Below are 22,233 nucleotides of genomic sequence, written 5' to 3'. Positions count from 1 at the left end.
AGACAAAAAGCTGCTCCAGGAGCCGCCCGGGGCCATCCCATCATCATTATTTTTTTAAGAAAGAACAATACCCTGTTCTTCTCTCCATTCTTCTGTACACCAGCTCCCAAGAGCTGGGGTTTGAACACAGAGCCTTGCATATGGTTGGCCGGTGCTCTATCTCTGCGCTTGCTTCTTCAGCCGCTGTTCCTTCTGCTGACCGTTGTCGCCCCCCCCCCCCACACTAATGTTAGGAATTAAACCCAGGAACTTTGTGCAAACTAAGCCAGCATCTCCCTCCCCCATCTAGGTATTTTTTAACCTAAGAGGTAAAAAGAGGAGCATCATTTGGTTGTATTTTGTAGTTTTCTTTCTTTCTTTTTTTAATCCCCGTGTCTGCTCTTTTCTTTCCCCGTTGTTTTGGACTTTGTGCCTAGTTTACATGTGCCAGGGTGAGGGACCTTTGTACGCAGCCTGAGGTCATCAGTTTTCAGAGAAATAGGAGTCTTTTGGGAGAATGAGCGAGCAGCAGCAAGACTGCTTTTGTGTGGGTGGCGAGCACATTTCCCAGAGCATTTGAATAAAGTCCCAGCAGAGGCTTTGGGCTGGAGCAAGTTGCTCAAGCTTGCCCGTGTGTCCGTCCTGGGTGGGAAGTGAGATTCTGGGGATCTCACAAGTTCTCAGGTGACAACCACCCAAGGATCCTGCTTTGCCTAGTCTTAAGAACCTCAGACTAGCCCACCTTCTGAGCCAGAACCTGTGTTTTCACGGACTTTTTGGGCCATTATAGTGTACTGGAATGTGGGAGACTTATCCATGTGGGGACCCCAGTGGGGTCCAGCTGCATCCAAACACCCCCTAGGGAGTGACCTCAAGGACCAGAGCCTGAGACATGCTCAAGATCTTGACGGAGGGAAGAGCGACCCAGACCCTGGAAACTGTCCCAGTGTCCCAGGCTGCTCCAACGACAGCAAGACTGGGCTACTAAAGCCCCAGGCCCTAATCTGACACCATGGACTTTCTTGGGGGTGATTCTCAGAGCCACTTTAGGCTAGAGTCTTAGTTACTTTTTTATTGTCATGATAAAGCACCACAACCAAGGCAACTTCGAGAAGAAAGAGTTTATTGGGGCTCACAGTTTCAGAGGGTGAGTCCATGAGCCAGGAGCATGGTGGCAGGCAGACACGGTGCTGGAGCAGTAGCTGAGAGCTCACATCTGATCCACACACAGGAGGCAGAGGGAGGGAGGAAAGGGGAAAAGAGAGCTAACCTCAAAGCCTGCCCCTGGTGACACACCTCCTCCAATAAGACCACATTTCTCTCTTTAACGGTCCAATAAATGGGGACCATGCATTTAAACACATGGGTCTGTGAGAGCCAATCTCATTCAGAAGGCCACCACCATTGGGAAAGACACTGGGACAGCTGGGAAGTGGCTGTGGAGTCTGCTCTTGAATTGTGCCAGAACCCTCAAGCTGGACCTGGTTGGTAGCAGATACAGGGCAATGTTAGGGAGCACAGTCTTCATTTCTTTTTCCTGTCTGTATCTGCCCAGGTGGGAGAGAAGAGACCCCACCAACACTTAGTATAGAGACCCAAACTCTCGCCTCTCTCTCCCACAGGCCTCCCCCACACGTCTGCACACTCTCCTTCAGGAGGAATCCTACCTGGATGGTCTGGGAGGGGATGCCACTGGGGCAAGCAGCAAAGTGCAGGCTGGTGCAGGAGAATTGTCTGTATTTTGTCAGTCATGTTTTAAATAAACGCTGATTGGCCAGGCAGGAAGTATAGGCGGGTCAACCAGACAGGAAGTAGAGGTGGGGTGATGAGAACAGGAGTATTCTGGAAGAAGGAAGCTCTTTCTGCACTCCTGCCCAGATCACCGAAGAAGCAGGATGTGACCTGCCCCTCTGAGAAAGGTACCGAGCCATGTGGCTAACATAGATAAGAATAATGGGTTAATATAAGCTACAAGAGCTAATAAGTAGCCTGAGCTAATGGGCCAATCAGTTATAACCTAATGTAAACTCTCTGTGTGTGATTTTCTTTGGGGGCTTGCCAGCTGTAGGGTACTTGGCGGGACAGAAACCTCTACAAGCAGGCCCCTCATGTTACAGAATGGTGCCCAACGTATTTGAGTGTTATAGCAGGCCATGAGCAGCGTGGCCAATGAGGAAGGAGTAGGCGGGCATAACAGAGATGGTCTTTGAAAGGATGCCCCTATACCTGGGCAGCAGGATCTAGACCAGGAAAGGGCAAGGCAAGGATGGAAACAGGGAAAATTAAGGGCACATGAGACTCTCATCAAACCCTTTTGCCAGCTGAGAGTCAAGAGTATTGGCCCAACGAATGCACTGTGATGATCGCCTACGTTGAGGCAATCAAGACTCTTCACACAGGGACACTTTAATAAGGAGGTTAAAACAGCAGCAAACATACTTAAGACTCAGCACACAAGATGAGTGAGTTTAACTTTGTTCCTTCCCAGCTCTAAATCTGAGAATCTCAGCAAGACTAGCTAGCATCTTGTTTCTGGTCTGAGCGTGGTTTCACTTCCTTGTGTACTACATGTAGTGAGGGTCCTCTTGGCCCTTTGACCTCTTCTTTATCCAATCAGCTGCTACTCTTAGCCAATGTATGCCAGAGGCCACCCCGTGACCTCGTTTACACACACACACACACACACACACACACACACACACCCCTTAGAAGCCCCCTGAGCAACGTGACTTCCGACGCCACCAAGAAGGCACCGCTGAGACACTCAAGCAGCACCCATGTTTCGGATGCACAGAGTCCTTTCCGTAAGCTCTGCCCTCACTCATCTCATGCCTCTACTTTACATCGATGTTAAAAATCTTTTCCTTGAGGTTGGAGAGATGGGCCAGTGGCTAAGAGTCTGTACTGAGAGGACTTAAGTTCAGTTCCCAGCATCCACATTGGGCAGCTCAGTTCACCCTCGCCTCGGTAGCTGCTATACTCACAGGCATAGCCACACATAGATACACAGACACACAGTCAGATAAACACAGACGACAACAACAACAAATCTTAAAACCCCTTTTATTTTTCTTTGCCTTTTTTCTTTTGACAGTCGTAGACTAGCCTCAAACTATGCAGTTGTAAATAAGGTCTCATGACCTTTCTGCTCTGCCTCCTGGGGTGACAGGCATCCACCACCACTCCCTGCTTAAAATCTTTACTCAGCAAACCCCAAGTCTGCTTCACGGTAACTCACCCTGCAACATTGCTAGGAGCTCAACCTCGCAGCCAGTGAGCAGGCAAACCTGCTCTGAAAAGAGCGGGCAGAAGGAAGCCTGGAGCTGAGATCCCTATCTTCCCTCCCTTCTGTTGCCACTGGTAGGAGGGACCTGGAGACAAGCAGGATGTGGGGGGGGGGGAGAAAGGAGGAAGAGAGGAAGGGGGAGGGAGAGAAGGGAAGGGAGAGGGGTAGGGGGAGAGGGGAGACCGGAGGAAGTTGGCATTGCTGTTGAGAGGTCTGCTCCTGGTCCATCCTGCCCATGTCCAGAGACCTTCACTTCTCCACCCCTTCTCCAGAATGTTTCTCCTTTCTTTATCTAAGCACAGGGACAACTGTATTGTCCCATTTGGACCACCATAACCAGTCCACATGCTGGGCACCTCAAGCCACAGAAACACATTCTCTTATAGATCCAGAAGGCAATGGTTCGAGATGACCGGGTGTCAGCAGATGTAGGCTCCTGCGCCATCTCTCCCTGACTTGAAGATGTCCGACTTCACACCGTGTCCTCATCTGGGTTGTCCTCTTAGGACGGCTACCATATAAGTTTAGGGGCCACCCTACCCCATACCCTAACCCCCCATTTTAGCATAACTACCTCCCTGAAGACTTGATCCCTCACATTCTGAGGTCCCAGGACATGGGGCCTCAGCATACAAGCATGGCGGGACATGGTCCATCTATAGTGATGTAGTGTGCATCCCCATTCTTCACCTCACCAGCTGGGGAAACACGTGGAAGGGTTGCCAGATACAGTGCCGGTCATCTAGTTAAATCTGAGTTCCACATAAATAACTCTTTTATGCATCTCAAACATTTTGCTGTTGATCTGCAATTTACATTTAGCCAGCATTCTGTGTTTTGGGCTGCCGCATGGCACCTCACCTTCCCATGAGCCTCTTCACTCATTTGCACAGGTGTAGGGCAGACTCAAGGAGAAGGGAAAGAACTGGAAACCAGAGGAGTGTCTGGGGTCTGGGGGGGCCCTCAAGGGCCCTCACAGCCATCAAGACACTCACAGGCGGGGTGGTCTGAGGTCAGAGCACCCATTAAAGGAGTTCTAAGAGGTACCTTCTGTTTCCTCCTGGGTCTCAAGTCTCTGTCAGATGGGAAACATTACATAATGCTAAAAGGGATTTCTCTGAGCTTCTCTGAATGATCTGACTTCCAGTTGCACAAACACATTACATCAGCCATGACTGTAACCCAGCACTCAGGATGCTGAGGTGGTGGAGAACCAGAAACCTGAGGCCAGCCTGATCTACATAGCAAATCCCAGGCCAGCCAGGACTACATAGGGGGATGCCAAAACCAGGGGAAAAAAATCCCCCAGAAAAATGAAATGATCTCTTCAAATAACCAAAGAATCACCATCCTCCAAAACATCCCACCATCCATGTTAGGAGGATGAAAATCTAGAGTCCAATCCCATAACTGCAGCTCTGTAAGCCATTGAGTAACTCAGGAAAGTTTAAGAGGGATTTGGAGACCCAGCAGGGGGCACAGCTCATCTGATTTGTGTCTTTTTACACACTTTTTTTTTATTCTCTGCTCTGGACGGTGCTACCTTAAGGCAGCAGACTCATCGGCAAGAAAGGGGGCATGCCCTCATTGGTGTGACTCAGTCAACGCTCACCTGCACCCTTCCAACACCTGCCTCCAACTCAGCTCCCCAGCTGGCCTCAGGCAAGCCCCTTCCTGCACTGAGCTCCCTCTGTGAACTCCCCATCACAGCAGAGTCCAGCAACAGGCCACTCGCCCATGAACTGAGATCTCTGACATCATGAGGCAAAAGAAACCTTCCTCTTTTTAAGAGGAATGTCTCGGGTATTTTGCTATGGTGAAGGGAAGCCCTATTCTCATTTCAATGTTCTTATTTCTGTCTAGACTCACGACTAACTGACCCTAAGCCATTATGCTAGGAAGCAGCAGAGAGGAGATGGTTCTGTTCGTTCACTTTTCCTTCAGCATAGCACTTGCACAAATAATTATCATAGATCCAGAACAGCAAATTCTCACAAACTGAATACACACTCAAGTAACATCCTAAGAAATAGAACACTACTTCCCTAGCCCCGCCAATCTCATAATTCCCAGGCTCCAGATCCCAAAGGACCCTTTGTTACTACTCAACCCCAGAGGTCAAGAGGTCACCACTGCTTTGTCCAGCCTGGCATCCCGTGCCTTCCACCGGGATAAAGGGTGTGATCTCCTTGGTGTCTGGTTGTCTCCTTAGCTGCTGCAGCACCAACCTGCGGAGCTGGGGTTGGCTCTGCTTTCCTGTGGAGTAGAACCCTGCTGTTGCTGTCCTGACACTGCACAGCCTGCTCACCCACCCCCCACGGTGATCACAGGGCACACTCGGGGTCTCCAGCAGCTGCCAGCAATGCTGTTCTCTGAAGTCTGACTGCACTGTCCAGTGAGGAGTATACACACACACACACACACACACACACACACACAAACAAACTGGCAGTCCTGGGGTGGATGTGAGGCAGTGTGCAGTGTGGGTGTGCATAGCTTTTGGAAAACTTGCAGAGTTTCAAGGTAATTATACCTATCAAATATTCCCACAGCCCTTATTGTTACACATATAATACCCACTTAAGGCCACATGAATACGTTAAGATGCAACTTTTTGTTTTGTTTTTTAGGGTTTTGTTGTTGTTGTTGTTGTTGTTGTTGTTTTGTTGGTGGTGATGTTTTGAAATGATGTAATCCAGGCTGGCCTTGAACTCGTGATCCCCCTGCCTTAACCTCTGAGTGCTGATGTTTGTGCCCCCACAGAGTTTATGGATTGAGTTGTGTCCCCTCCAAGCTTAGGCATTGACACCCCAGGCTCAGAGACCTCAGAGCTACCTTATAAGTAATAGGGTTACTGAACGGAGGTACCAGTTCTTTAAGTTGGGAAAAGGCCACACTGGAGAAGGTACCCCTCCCTGAAGGAAGGGGCAGAGAGCTACACAAAGTGGGAACCACGCCGTTCCTCTACAAAGGAATGTCATCTGAGTGTCTCCAAACCACTTACAGCCAGCAGAAAGGCCTGGAGCAGACCCCTGGGGTGCAGGACTCTAAGGTCAGGCATGCCACTCAGCAAGGGCAGCCCCGCGAGCAGGGCTCAGAGTGGCAAGTCCTGCAGACAGATGTCTGCTGACTAGATCCCCAATGGGCCTGGCGGAGCCCGGTTAGATACTGTGTTTCCGGGAGGTTTTCCTTTTGAATCTCCTTCCGGAAGCCATCTCCTGCAGCATTCATCATCTTTCTAAACGCTTCCAGAGAAGGTTAACAAATGACTCGGAGGACAGTGGAAAGCTGGTTGGTAGTGACCAGCCCACTGTCGCTACTCACCTGCCTTGTACAGAGAGGGCCTAGGCTGGCCACAGGCACCGCATTGGCAGACTGGACCTCACGACACTCACATACATACACATGCGCGTGTACACATGGGCATCTACATACCCTCCAATAAAAACATAATAAATCTTTAAACATCATAAGCACCCACTCTTACTTAGCAGGCCAAGGTCACTTGATACAGCTGTGAGGAATGAAGTCAGGCCAGGTTGGAGGGGCCACAGCACAATGGAGACTGTGACAATTTTATTGAGAACAATCAGATTTTTTTATACTTTTATCAGACACAGAACATAATGGCCATCTCCAGGATCGAACAGTTGTAGCCCCAGGAAACAATGTTGCTTGCAAGCTATCCAGGGCCACCATTTTAATGTCTGAGACCCATTGTCCTGTCAAACCTTCATGCTTCCTTGACTACCAAGGGAACACACAGAGAAATACAAAGTGACCAGAATGCTTCACTGCCTAAGGGAATGCATGGGTCTCTCAGGATCTGGGAAGCTCATGTTTGTCAAGACTGTCAAGTGAACTCCATGATTTCCTAGCCAAAAAAAAAATAAAAAATAAAAAAAAAATCCATAGTTATCTAACATTAACTTTTGTAGTCTTCCATGGAGTTTCATTTACTTCATCCCAAACTGCTCACTGCTATAAAGACCAAGATGCTGGGCAGCGTTTTGTCAAAGGGACACAGCCAGGATCACCTGAGAAGAAGGAATGTCCAACCGTTGAGAAATTGCCTCCATTAAATTTGCCGGTAGGCAAGCCTATGGGAGGCGGTCTTAAAAGTGATTGATGCAGGGCGGACCCAGCCCACTGTGGTCCTGAGGTGGGTAAGAAAGGCTGAGCAAGCCGGAAGGAACAGGCTGGTAGCAATGTTCTTCCGTGGCCTTTGTTTAGGTTCCTGCCCCTCTCATGTGGCCTGTAAGGCAGATAAACCCTTCCTCCCCACGCCGCTGCTTTTGGTCGTAGTGTCTATCACAACAGTAGAAGGCAAACTAAAGCAACCGCATTCCATTCCTTTGGGCTCCTGATGACTGACAGGCAGCTGGGTGCTCACCATAGGCGTGGATTATGGAGTGAGCAAAGTAAGAAAGCCCTACGCCACGTCGCACTTGCTGAGCGTCAGCACCTCCCCCTGGGTCTGCCCCTGACTTCCTGTCTCTACAGCTGGAGCTGGACCTGGACAGTGTTTGCTGGTCCTTTCAAATCGGTTGAGTGACATTTATTCTAATGGACATCTTAAGAGACTTGATGTGCTTAGCAAAAGCCATCTGTCTGATGAAATCAGCCTAGTGGCCTCAGAACAGCCGGACATATCCTCGACTCTGAGATTACAGCGCTGTGGGGGGGGGGTGAAATCTGGGTCAGCAGGACACAGGTTAACAGAGCTTGTGGAGGCTTGTGGAGGCCATCGGGGAGCGGAGCCCTGGGCTCAGCTGAGCTCTCTGCAGTCAGGAGGTAGTAGAGGACACAGTCTCAGTTACAGGAGGGAAGGGAGGGAAGGAGGAAGAGGCAGAGAAGAGGAGAGGAGTGAGGGGCAAGGGAGAGGGAAGATGGAGGGCCGGAGGAGGAAGGGAAGGAGGGCAGGAAGAGAAGGGAGGAAAGGTGAAATGGAAGAGGGAAGTGAGGGAGGAAGAAAGGAAGGGAGGAGAAGAGGAAGGGGAGAGAAGAGGAAGGGGAGAGAAGAGGAAGGGGAGAGAAGAGGAAGGGAAAGAAAAGAGGAAGGGAAAGAGAGAAGGAAGGGGGAGAGAAGAGGAAGGGAAAGAGAAGGGGAAGGGGGAAGAGGAGGGGAAGAGAAGGGGAAGGGAAGAAAGACAAGGTTTACTTGCCAGCGTCTAAACGAGATGGAATGAGTTGTCTGGGCAACAGTAAGAGGCTGTGTGCTCTGTGTCTATCGTGTGCTGGGAGCAGAACTAGGCAGCAGGTGTGTATTTTGCTAAACGATACTCTGCTCATTTAAACCTTTTCTTCCAACCTGAAAACCCACACAGCCTTCCACGGAAACATCTCAGAGTAAGGAAAGCTGTTGCAGCAGAAAACAAATGTCTGTGTGGAGGCCATGGGCCAGTCAGCGCTAACGCCCATCGGGTCTGCGTGAGACACGGGCTAGCAGCTAGGCTCTGTGGAATGGATTTGGATCTGGGCCCTCCACAGCCTGTCAGATCTGGACCTGCATACTGGCTTCTTAGAGATGTAAAACTTTCCTGGGGCTGTCGTGAGTGCTTGAGGTGACAGAAGCAAATTCTTTCCATTTTGGAGGCCAGGAGTTCAAAGCTCAGGTTTTTGCAGGGCCTTGCTCTCTGAAGGTTCCAGAAAAGGAAAGGGCCACCAACTTGTTTAGTTTGCCCAAGATTAGTTTCTGTAGTGAAGCCCTCACACGGAGGACAGGTGGCCTCCCTCCTCAGCAGACAGATGGACAAGAGCCGTGTCTGCCTAATCTGCTTTGGCTCCTGTCTGCTTGTTCAGATTTAGCGCCTCGTTGAGGATATACAGCCAACAGGTGTTTGCTGAGTGAACGTCCCTCATCAGAGAGTGGACAATGGCTGCTAATATTACTGATGTTACCAATACATAGGACAGATTGGACTTGCAGCTTGGCCCAAGGCGTGACAGAAGTTCTGCGCTAGTACACTGAGCCAAGTCATCAATCAGAGTGCCTGGAGCGCATCCTGCTTGCCTCAGAGGGTCTGCACAAATGTTTGGGTCCATCACGTACTCATGGTCTCATGGCTGGGCCCCGAGTTACAGGAGCCACGGCAACAGCAGGATGGATTCACCGGGCTAACCCTCATGGAAGCCTTGGTTGCCACTTGGGTTTCCCTGGACAGAGGTCCTCTGCATATGCCTCTGGAATTATCTGACAGAAAGCAAACTCTCCACAATGAGAGACTCAAAGGAGCCTGTCCCGGGCTCCCCAGATGTGAATGGAAGCTTCCGGGAAAGTTGTCACATTGGCGCTGCAGAGCTTCCAGGCGGATGGATTACTGAGAACTCTGGGATCGTAGAGTTGGAATATTGCAAGGCCAGAGCCAAGTTATCTTGGTCTTTAGCCTTTAGTCTCTTAGCGGTCCCTTCTGAGTCTGAGCTGCCATTCCTGTGACTATCAGTGAAGCCTAGGACGCCATGAGAGGCTGGCAGCAGGGATCTCTGCTGTAACTTGCCCGCCTGGCGCTGCCGCTGATGTACCAGGTAAATCTGCTCAGGTGTGGCTTTCTTTGGTCCTGTAAGTAAACAGGCTCCTGCAACGGTTTCCAGAGAGGGTGCGCCATTCCGGGGACGCTTAGATCCACGTTCCTGTGGTCACTCGTGTTCAGTTTCGTAATAAGACATTTCTTATTTCCTTTGGAACAAAGACTCTGCTTCACGTCAATAGTCACTGCACATCTTCTTCTCGGAATAAGTCTTAGCCGGGCGTGTAACCCACAAATCTTTCTGCTTAGTCTTCCCAGAGACTCACCAAGCCCAGAACTCCAACACACAGTCTGTAGAGGTGTGTGGAGCTGCTTGATGCTCCTGGCCACCACCACCCCCCGCCCTCGGCCCAGGCCCAGGCCTCTCTACTCTTGTAAAAATACCTTATCACTGATTCCAGGGCTAGCCCTCCTGGAGAAAGTGGCAGAAAGCATGGCGCCTAGGGCGATGGAGAGGGAGGAGAGCCGGTCTCAGGGCTGACTGCTCTCAGGAATCTCCAGGATGAGTGGACTCAAACTGCTTATGGGAGGAGTCAAGACCTTAGGGTCCTCCTGGGCCTCTGTTACATAGTGGGTAGTTGGCCAACCAGCTGCCTGGCCCAGAGTCCCTGCAGCCCCGCAGTCTCTCACAGGTGACCAGAGTTCATTCCACAGTCCACAGGCGCGTAATAAACACCTCTTTCGCACTAGCATTAGTGTTTTTATATGTGTAAGTGGATGAGTATAATCATGGACAGAATGTCAATAAAATGGTCACGACATAGATCTGAAGAAATCCCAACTTGCTGGAAATTTGAAAAAGTAATCTGTTTTCCAGGGCAGCCTGGTCTACAGAGTGAGTTCCAGGACACAGAGAAGCCCTGTCTCAAAAAAATTTTTTTTTTAAAAAAAGGTTAAGCAGGCAATGGTGGTGCACGCCTCTAACCCCAGCTCTCGGGGAGGCAGGCAGATCCCTCAGAGTTCAAGGCCAGTCTGGACTACAAGAGCTAGCTCCAGAACAGGCTCCAGGCTGCAAAGCTACAGAGAAACCCTGTCTTGAAAACCAAATAAAATAAAATAAGGTATCTGTTTCAACAGATCGACTCACTAGTGAATTAAACATATTGCAGCTCAGACTGCCAGCATCTACATCACACAGGAAGCTGGTGGGAGCCGGGGAGATGGCTCAATGTGTAAGCGTGTTCGTATATAACCTTGAGTTCCTGAGTTCAAATCCCCAGCACCTGTGTAAACAGCTGAGTGTAGCAGAGCCCAGCTGTAATCCGAGTGTTGGGAAGCACTGGCACAAACACAGGGGGGAGAGCATTGCTGGGACTCCCTGGTCTAGCACGAAATCTGAAAACTTTAGGCTCAGTGAAACCGTCTCCCGAGGGAATAAGGCAATAGAGCAGGACACCCAGTCGGTCTTCATCTGGCCTCCACATGTGCTCACACAGGAGTTTGCACACACACTCCACATACACACAGTTATACGCCACATCCAACACATACATGTGCTGCTCCTCCCCTACACAAAACAAATGAACTATCCGGTATGCTACAGTTGCTAAAATGATCCAGAAGACAGACAGGGTAGGGCAGTCCTCATGTCTGGATTCTGACCACATTCGATGGTGATGGAATCAAAGCAGTGTGGGATGGGTGTCAGGTAGCGGTGCAGCCCAGGGACCAGAGCTGAGGGCCTCTACGAAGGCCTGCAGGCCTGTGGTCTGGTGAATTAGCGACAGTGCCAGGAGCAGTCACGGGGAAAGAACAGCTTTTCAACAAATACAAGAGTTTCTGTTCCACTGAACTGGATCAAGATCTAAATACAAAATTCATGATGTTACATTTGGCTTCTAAGATAAGGCACCAAAATCCCGAATACAAGACAGAAAGCCTCGATAAAACTGCAATTAAAACTTAATCTTCAGCAACCCACAGAACGGGAGGGAAGATTCGTAAATCATTTATCAGGGAAGAGTCTGATGCCTGGAAAAATATACATATGTTCAACTCAGTAATAATCAGAACTCAATGTAGAAATGGGCAAAGGGCGTCATTAGAGAAATGCAAATCAAAACAACTCTGAGATTCCATATTACACCTGTAAGAATGGACAAGATCAAAATCACTGATGACAACTTATGCTGGAGAGGTTGTGGGGTAAAGGGAACACTTCTGCATTGCTGTTGGGAATGCAAGCTGGTACAGCCCCTTTGGATGTCAGTGTGGCGATTCTCAGAAAATCAGGAAAAATCCTTCCTCAAGACCCAGTAATACCACTTTGGGGTATATATCCAAAGGATGCTCAGTCGTGCCACAAGGACATGTGCTCAACTATGTTCATAGCAGCTTTGTTTGTCATAGCCAGAACCTGGAAACAATCTAAATGCCCCTCAACTGAAGAATGGATAAGGAAAATGTGGTACATTTACACAATGGAATACTACACAGCAGAAAAAAATAATGACATCTTGAAATTTGCAGGCAAATGGATGGAACTAGAAAACATCATATCGAGTGAGGTAACCCAGACCCAGAAAGACAGTTATCACATGTACTCACTCATAAGTGTTTTTTAAACATAAAGCAAAGAAAATCAGCCTACAAATCACAATCCCAGAGAACCTAGACAACAATGAGGACCCCAAGAGAGACATACATAGATCTAATCTACATAGGAACTAGAAAAAGACAAGATCTGAGTAAATTGGGAGCATGGGGACCATGGGAAAGGGTTGAAGGGGAGGGGAGCAGAGCTCAAGAAAACCAATAAACAAATATAAAAAAAAAAAGAAAGAAATGGGCAAAGGAAAAAAACTGGAGTTGGACATGGGCGGGTCTTGTGCCTAAAATCTCAGCACTTGGTTGGCTGAGATAGGAATGCAGGAGGCAAACCTGGGCTACATAAATGCCTTAAGACTCAACAGGGCTACATAGCCAAACTCTGTCTCAAGGAGAGGAGGCAGAGAAGAAGAGAAAGAGGAGGAGAGAAAAAAAGAGAAAAGAAAAAGGGAGGAAAATCGGGAAATGTGGGCAAAGGACTCATGTAAACATTTTTAAAAACTTATTTGTGGGTTTTCTTCCATACTTAAAGAAAGAAAAGACCCAGCTAGTTGGTCTTTCAGAAGGGCCTACATTCAAATTTAAGGGGCTGGAGAGATGGCTTATTGGTTAAGAGCACTTATTGCTTTCCCAGAGGACCCTGGTTTGATTCTTGGCACTCGTATCATGGCCCACGAGCCTCCGTAGCTCTGGTTCCTGGTGATCCTATGCCCTCTTTTGGTATTTGTAGGCTCCAGGCACCTAAGTGGTTTATGGACATACATGCAGACAAATCACTCATACACATAAAATAGAAATAAATTAGTCTGTAGAACACTACTTGTTCAAGTTCATGCATTTCTGTGGGAGGGCTGCCGCCAGACTAAAATTTGGGAGGATGCACAGCATTCAGGAGGACGCACACGCCTGAGGACGGAGGGAGCAGCGTTAGAGATGTGAACCTTTCCCACACTGCTTGAGCACTGCGAGGAGAAGGGAGCTTTGAAGCAGGGAGACTCCTTCCTTCCCCTCTGGGGACCAGCTGTCTGCCAGCTGTCCTTGGAGTACGACCCTTGGTTTTTGACTCTTGACCTTGTGGGACTGCTGTGTGCACAACCAGCTGTGTCTTCACACAGTGCCTGCTGCTCACCACAAGGGAACTCAGGCCCCAGCCAAGGGAACCCGCACCATGTTCTCTATGCTGCTGAGGAGGACCCTGATTTCCTAACGTGCTACAGTTTCCTTCGGTGTTCATGTGTGTGGGTAGCATTCCACAGAAGCAGTGTGAGGTCAGAGGATCACTTGTAGGAGTTTGTTCTTTTTCATAGTGGGATTGAACCTGGGCTGTGGGGCTTAGCAGCAGACACCTTTACTCTCAACCCCCTCCTCCTCCTTAGCATTGATAGCGATTTGTCCTTGGCTAATGGGCAAGTGACCAATCAGATGCCCCAGTTTTTTAAAAAAAAAACAAAACAAAACAATGCTGTCGCTGACTGGGAACTGGCCTGAGCAACTGTCACCTACACGGCTTCTGGAACACACAATGACCCATCTGGTGGGCAGTGAAGGCCTCCACCTGCCTTAGACTGTTTTCTGATGCTGTGAAAAATACCACAGGACCAGCAGTTTATAAAGAATGAAGAATTATTATCTCAGCTCTGGGGCTGAGAGTCCAAGGACATGGTGCTAGCGCCTGCTGAGACCTTCAGCACAAGGGCCTCACTTGGGAGACAGAGCTTCATGTGGTGGCTCAAGCCACCTGCCCTGTGTTTATTGAAGACATTAAGTCTGTCTTGGATAACCCGTCACCCCCATGATGATATGCCCCTCTAATTGTTCCCATGGGGTCCAAATCTAAGTGCCATCAGGACATGAACTTGGGGACAGTTTAAATTACAGCATCATCTGGGCAGGCATTTTCAGGCTCTGGTGTTGCAGAGTCAGAGAAGTTTCAAAGTCGTCTGACCTCGGAGAGAAGTTTGAAAGCTCACGTGCAGCTTAGGTGTCTTCAAATCCAACTGCAGGGCAGACTCAGGAACAGCGTGGGGAGGGAGCCCTTGCTGGGAGAGATTGGTTTTCCCCTTGTTTCCAGTGACCTCTAGAAGTTTACCCCATTAACAGGACTGAAGTGAGCAGGTGATAGCTTTCACCCCTCAGGTGGCTCTAGTGAAAAGGCTGATCAGGTCAAGGTGCTGTCTACCCAAGCCTGATGACCTAAGTTCAATGCCAATATCCACACGGTCTGACTCCAGGCTGTCTTTTAACCCCTGCTGTGGGTGGTGGTGTGTGTGAACTTACCCCCTCAAAATAAGTGGATAAAATGTAATAAAAAACAGAGAGCAAAGGTATCTCAGTTGGTAAAGAGCTTGCCTAGCATGAGCAAAGGCCAAGTTCAGGCCCCAGTACTACACTACCCATGTATTGGGACACCCATGTGTAATCAGTACTTGCGAGTGGAAGGGCAAGAAGAACAGATGTTCAAGGTCATCTTTGGTTAATTTGAAGCCAGCCTGGGCTACATGAGACCTTGTAAAGAAAGGAGGGAAGAAAGAGGAAGGAATGAAGGAAGGAAGAGAGGGAGGGAGGGAGAAGGAGAAGCAAGGAAGGAAAGAAGGGAGAGATCGAGGAAGGGGAAAGAAAGAAGAAAAGAAGGAAGGAAGGAAGGAAGGAAGGAAGGAAGGAAGGAAGGAAGGAAGGAAGGAAGGAAGGGTGGGTACTGTTTCTTCTCTATCTCTGGAACTCAGACTGGCAATGTGACAGAAGAGATGCTTCATGGCTCCCAAGGCCAAGGTCAGAACAGTTCTGAGGCTCTGTTGCCTCTCAATGTGTTCCTCAGGACTCTCCTGCTTGGAAAGTCCTTCCTTCTGAACTTGGGGGAGGAAGGCAGGTACAGGGTTTCACACAGGGGCTCAGTCAACCCCACCTTCGAATCAGCCCCATTCAGGTGCTGAGAGTAAAGGAGCCTGCTATGCTCAGCCCTTGTCACCCTAACATTTTCTGCTGGGATCCAGGTAGACCCACTGTGCCTCACCCAAAGGCTGCACCCTTGACCTTTGGAACCTGTGAACTCGGTGATCTCATTCTTGCCTCTGAGAGTTGTTGGGCATGGTCATTATGCAGCATAGGCAGAGAGGGCACAATCCAGCATGGGGCATTGTTAGCTGAGGGAACTCTGGGAATAGGATCTTGATGAGATGGAGTCCTCTGGAAGACAACAAGCTGTAGAGCCACAGTACCTGGCTCCAGTCCCTAGCTCTGCAGCCTCAGAAGAGTGACCTGACCTCTCTGTGCCTTGGATGTATTTCTCTGTGCAGTTAGGACAGTAGTCACCCCCAGCTGTGGAGCTTAGGGTGTCCACGCACAAACAGGTCATTGGAAGTGTAGTTGGTGTTTTCTGCCATTGGTGACCAGCACAGGCTAGCCAGGGACTGACCACGGGAGGATTCAATAATGCCAGCTTCAGGGCGCTTGTACATGTCTTTGTCCCACGGGGCGATAGTTGAGAAAAACAGGCTATGTTTCTCTACTTCTCACTGACCTTTACACTGGAAGAGTTGCATGGCTTCTGCCAAGAGGCCTGGTGGAGCTGGGGACAGTGACTCTCCAGAGGGAGGGAAGTCAGGAATTGTGAAGACAGTGAGGTTGGTTTGGGTGCACATTAATTTAGTTGTTTGTGTATATGAGAGTCTGTAGTGTGTTCAGAGAGACATGTGGCCCTAGTGAAACAGAGGCGATGCCTCTGGTAGATATTTCAGAGTCTGTAGTGTAGGCTGGGTGTCAGGGCATCCAATGACAACCACCAGGTATTAGAAGGTTTGGAGCCCCGCGCCCCGTGCAGATGCATGCGTGTGTCTCTTAGAGTCTGTTAACTCTCTCCCGGTTGCTCTCACATGTCCTGGCAGGTGAGTGGCCTCCAGCTTTCATCCTTACTTTTTCCGGTCCCCAAATGGCAATAGTTCTCTCATGTGGCTAGGTTCTCCTCAGCAACACAGCCTGGAGCGGTGATTCTCAGTTTACAAGACAACCAAGCCAAGGAAGGTGGCAAGCAGTTTTCAGAACCTTGAAATTACTTTGATGAAAACCCCTACTTACGATAAACTCCTATTGTGCAGCAAATCTGTGTGAGCCATCTGCCTTTATTAAAGACCATGATTTGATGGCTGTCCCATAAAAGACGTTTGCGACAGCCACCGCTCCACGAGAAAGGAGATTATATTATAATCACTCTGGGCTCCCGAATGGTTAAGCCTCATTGTGCCCATCACTGCACTTAGTGGGTTCTTAATAAGGGGGTGAATGAATAACTGGATAGAGGCACAGGCAGTTATGAGGACCTAATTAAAATCTTTCCAATTTAAACCTCTCAGCTGGAGGCAGCTGGGATTTCAAACGCCACCCCTGCATGGCTGCGCTGGCTCAGTCCCTGGTTTTGTAGATTGGAAGGGAAGGCATTGGGAAACAGAGCAACAGCTGGCTGGCCTGCCATCCTTTGTACTGCAGGGTTGGGTTGGCACCTGCCCCCAAGAACCCCTCCCCGATGAGCCTCTGTATATGATTGGCAGTTGTCACACTTGGTGGAGACCTTGAGAATCTTGGAATTGGCCTCTGACATTACAGACAACTAAGACAACCAAGTAGCCTTTGTCTTTGGCAACCACAGACCCTGTGGCAGCTTGTCCTGGGAGGGCCACCATTGTTGACCTTTCTGGTCATTGACCCTATTTGTGGCATCCCTGGACGTAGCAGGCACCTTCTGCTCTAGCCTAATTGAGGGCTGTCAAGCACTTTGACTCACACTTTGGAGCACTTGGGGGACACAGCCTGCCTAGAGGACGCTGGTTCCCTCGGCTTTCATTTGGGAATACTCTTGAGGACTCAGGTACAGGCACTGCAGTGATTTGAAAGAAAATGGCCCCCAAAGGGAGCGGTACTGTTAGGAGGTGTGGCTTTGTTGGAGTGGGTGTGGACATGTTGGAGGAAGTGTGTCACTGTGGGGGTGGGCTTTGAGTGCTTATATCTGCTCAAGTCACAGCCAGTGTCTCAGTTCACTTCCTGTTGCCTGCCAAGCAAGATGCAGGGCTCAGCTCCAGCACCATGTCTGTCTGCACGCCACCAAGTCACTCCATGATGATAACAGACTACACCTCTGAAAACAGACGCCACCCCACTGAATGTTTTCCTTATAGAGTGGTCCTGGTGTCTCCTCACAGCAGGAGAAACCCTAACAAGGCGCCATCGTCAGTTTCCAACTGTGGAACTGTGGATTTGACGTGTGAGTCTGCTGCCGCCCCCAGGAATGGGCCTCAGTAGCATAGACCTCAGACTGGATCGGCCTCAAGAACCCAGGATTCAGGAGAATGTGTGTATCAGGGGTCCAAGTCCATGAGCTGCTTTCAGACCTGTGACACACTGTTTCCAGTATGTTCCCATGGAAGAAAGAAAAAACAAAAACCAAAAACCAACCAAACAAGCAAAAACGGTGTCATTCTCTGAGTGTTGATTAAATTCTAGAAAGAGCTGTGTCTAGGGAGCCAGACTGGTGATCAACTTGGGAACATGCATAGGAATTGAGGAATACCTTTACAGCCATCAAACTGGTTCCCGTGACTCCCAGCCTGATTTTACAAAAATCAAATGCAGATTCCCTTGACAGGGGCAGTATGTTTATCAAAAGTGCACTTCCCGGGGGCAGTGAGATGGTTCAGGGGGTAAAGGCCTTCATGGCTAGGTCTGACACCCTGAGTTCAATCCCTAGCGCCTGCACAGTGGAAGGAGGGACCCAGCTCCCACATGTTGCTCTGTGACCTCCACACACACTCTATGGTATGATGCCCCTCCAAATAAATAAATAACTAAATGTGGCTGTCCCTGTAGAGCTGGGAACATCTGTCTATGTGGCAAGAAATGTAGTCACGTTCTTTGAGTGCATGCCCAGGGCTCCCATCAAGAGATACCAGGCCACCCCAAAAGGCATTTTAGCTTCAGAAAGCAGTAAGTTTTGGTGTCTACTGATGGGTTCCATGTTCTGTTCTCTGTCTTTAGAAGGAGATGCTGCTGAACCACTAACCCTGGCCCCGCCACAGGACAAAGGCAGGATTTATTTACTGGGTCAAAGCGTTTGCTAGATTCAAGTTGCAATTTATTTCCTAGACTCTCTCCTAAATAATGACATTCAGGTCACCTTGAGTTTCTGTGGCAAAATCATTATCACTCCAGCCAAGTCCATGCCCCCCTCTGCCTTCTGAGAGGTTCTCTAGTTATTATAGTGAAATTTATTCCCCTTGTAGCCAGAGGCATATTAAGTGGAAGCAGAAGCCAACAGATTTCTGTAAAATCTGGGTTTTCCGATAGGAGGCACAAACATGTACGCGCCTTCCCGTCATTCCTTGCTTTTCAAAGGTTCGTACAACGTCTGGAGCTACGGTAGCCCTTATGCAAACAAGAAACAAGCCTTAGAACAAAGAACTCAACTGACAAAGATGAAGACAAGGTTGGGTCCTCGGTGACAGCACACAAGACAAAGAGAAACTGTGCTGGCCCCTTCTCCCAGCATCAGGCCCAGAAGGACTTAACCCACAGACTATTCTACCATCCAGTAACTCCTTAGTGGAGCTTTGGGGAAGACGGAAATACCCCAGAACACTTGGAGGACAGGTGGGAGGAACCAGAGATCCATAAGACTGGCAGATCTTGTTAAAGAATTTTAGGATCAATGGCTCTAATGTAACGTTAGCCTCCGACTTTAAAATGCACCGAAGCAACTCAATATTGCAGTGCTGAGCTGACCATGGTAAGGATGACCCCGGAAATCCCAGCACTTGGGACACTGAGACAGGAGAAGCTGCAGTTTGAAGCCAGGCTGGAGTTTTCATGTGCCTCATAAGCTGGAGCCAGGAACTGGAGGGTGCTGGTCAAGGCCCCTGTCAGGGGTGTGAGGAGTCTTCCGCTTTGCTTTGTTCATCACCTCGTTTCATTTCCATGGCAATCTTGACAGCAAGGTCGTAATCTCCCTCTTTCATATATTGGAACCCCCAAATTTAGAGTAGGTGAGTAACTTTTCCGAAGTCTCACAGCAGGTGGGACGGATTGGCCTCCCAGCTCTCCTATAGCACCAGCTCGCTGCCTTGCATGGCTGCACCCAACTCCCAAGTTCTTAATGGTCAGTGAAGGTCGGGTAACTAGGGAAGTCCATTCCCTCCCTCTTGTCTCCTCTTCCTCTGTCTCCTCCTTCCATCTTCCTTCTTTTCTTCCTGTGGGGTTAACTTTATAACCTTGCCTTTGCTGCATGAATTTAGGGTGCTGCCCTGGACTGTTAGAGAACTCATCAGTTAGGAGCTATTGAAAGAGACAGTAATAGATGCGAAGCTATGATGATTCCACTAATCCCGTGTTCATGAGAAACCCACCCAGAGCCATCTGTCTAATGCTCTCGTCAGAAAGGAAAATAACAGCTATGATTAAGCCATTCTGAGGGCAGTTACAGGTTCGCCTTTCTTGTAGGCAATGTGCAGAGACCGTCCTGCGGTCAGAGATTTGGATACGGCATAGGAGTGAGCACTCCCTCAACCTGAAACACATTTTAATTAGCTTCGTTCCCACCCAAAGCCTCCCAAAGGCTGCGCTGTAGCCAAGTGAATGAATCTGTAGGATGTGTGTAGGAAGGCTGAGAACACATCAGAGCTTCACATGTCCAAACCTGCACCTCCTTATGTCACTGTCTCACGTGGCATCCATGAGCAAGCAGTGGCGGAGACTAGATCCTGCTGAAGGGGACTTGTGCCCACCACTCCCTGCAGAAGTAGTCCTCACTCTGTCCGCTGGCAAAAGGTTGATCTGTAGGTAACAGGCATGAGATTGTGCTAGACTAGGGTGGGCCTGATGCAGCATGCCTGCTGCCCTTCTAGGAAGGGGATGCTTGCACACACACACACACACACACACACACACACACACACACACAGTGTAAACGGAGAGGCAGAGGTTGCAGTGAGCAAACCAATGAGAACAAGTGAAAAAGCAACACTATTCTGATCTCAACGTGTGGTGGGTGACAGTGGGATTAATCCAGTTTTAGGTTTAAAAAAGTGTGCATATGGCTAATGGATTCATTAAAGGGTTGAGAGTGGCAGATTGATGCCTCCTCACGAGCTTGAGAAAATTTCTGGGTAGTGCACTATGTGTCCTATAATGATATAATTAGCCAGTTTAAGCCATGGCGGCACAGATTTATTTGTTTTGACAACCTAATCTTTTTTATTAGGGGACTGGGTCTCAAGAGGGTGGGCCTGGGGCCTCCCTGAACAACTTGTTCATTGGCACAGCCTCCAGAATCCTGCAGCTTCGTCACATCTGGAAGCTCCAGAGGGTTGGAGAAGGGCTCATGGTACAGGGCTTTGAAGACGTCATCTGCTCAGAACACAAGTCCACTGTAGCTGGGGACTATGACTGGCTGGCTGGTCACACTCCCCGAAGTTTTTCCAGCCTCAAGAAACTGGCCATCCTTGGACGGCCACCACCCGTCAGCAGCCACCCGAGGATGGCCTTGACGACTTGCTTCAGCTCAACACGATGCTGGAATCCTCTGTGTCTGTGAAGATGGCGGTCTTATGTGCCAGATCATGAGAAATTCATCCATTTCCTGGTGGCTACTTCTGGCTCCAAGTATCTGGAGGTACAGGTTTGCAATCCCAGCACTCAAGAGACTGAGTCAGGAGCATCATGAGCCAAGAGCAACTGGGATTACATGATGAGACTCCTTATCAAAGAAATCAATGAAAATGATAAATAAGGACAAACATGTCCAGAAGGAAGTTGATTCCTAGTTAGGCAAGGACAGGAGATACCCCAGGGGAGAAAGCCCCAGATAGCGCACCCCAGAAGATGCTGTGAAGGACCCCATTGGTCTTCACTTTTATGTGACTTAATTTTCACTATCCCTTCTCTTCTTGTTGCCAGAAATGGAGGTGCTGTCTGGGTTTATGTTACCCAGATACAGGGAGAGAAAAGCTGGTAGATTCCTTATCTGGACCTGGGATGTGACTGCTACTGCTTGTATGCCATTGAATGGCATCCCCAAATTTCCTGGCCTCTTGTAACTGAGAAGGTCCTCATTTGGAATAGGGTCTTTGATTAGAATGATATTGTACTGTAATAGGGTGGCTTCTAACACAATATGACCAGTGACCTTAAGACATGTCTTGAAGATAGTCAGGTGAAGCCACCAACGAATGGAGAGAAAGGACCTATGATAGCAAAGACGGGGGTGGTATTGACCTGGCTGGTGCGTCCACAGGGAGCATAGAGGTGTGACACTGAGGTCAGCCTCATGGAAGGAGGCCAGGGATGGGGTCTTCTCACCCTCATTCTGCAGGGTTCAGCGCCATATTTGGAGTTCTAGTGTCCACTGCTCAGAGAACGGAAGTTGACTGTTCTCAAGACCCCAGCTTGTGATATTTTGTTCTGGCATCTGCAGGGTATGAGTACACCGTGTCAAGGCCAGGAACCTCTGCTTGCTGCCCCAGCTCAAAGAGATTGTCTAGATGTCCAGACGAGGATGCTGCCCAGGAGCTGCGGGGGCTCATGGGGATGTCAAGCTAAAAGAAGCAAACCCCTGCCCCAGATCAAGCAGGGCAGGGGCAGTGCCCAGCATTTGGAGAATGAGTCTGTTCTGGTTGGATTTTTCTTTTAGTTGTTTGTTTGTTTTAAAACAGGGTCTCCCAACTCACTACACAGGGACCAAGAACAGAAACCATGACTGAAGGGTCCAGCCTCTTCCTGGGTCAGCAGAGGAAAGGACCATAGATTCAGAACATGGTTAGTTCCGGTGCCCAGATGCAGAGCTACAGTCCCCATGGCAGCCACTCCCCAGGGCCCCTGTTTCCCAGCCTCCACCACTCTTACTGGACATCAGCCTCC

At 49.2% G+C, this 22,233-nt stretch overlaps 1 pseudogene; it reads right to left on the bottom strand.

Moving 5' to 3' along the window:
- Positions 1–9,547: 9,547 nt before the first annotated feature.
- Positions 9,548–20,953, bottom strand: LOC148119719 (elongin-B pseudogene; annotated as a pseudogene).
- Between the last annotated feature and the right edge of the window lie 1,280 nt (positions 20,954–22,233).

This window comes from Myodes glareolus, chromosome 15 (genome assembly GCF_982192425.1).
Source record: "Myodes glareolus chromosome 15, mMyoGla1.1, whole genome shotgun sequence".
NCBI lineage: Eukaryota > Metazoa > Chordata > Mammalia > Rodentia > Cricetidae > Myodes > Myodes glareolus.
Note: the sequence above shows the minus strand (reverse complement) of the source record. Positions and strands in the feature narration are given on the sequence as shown.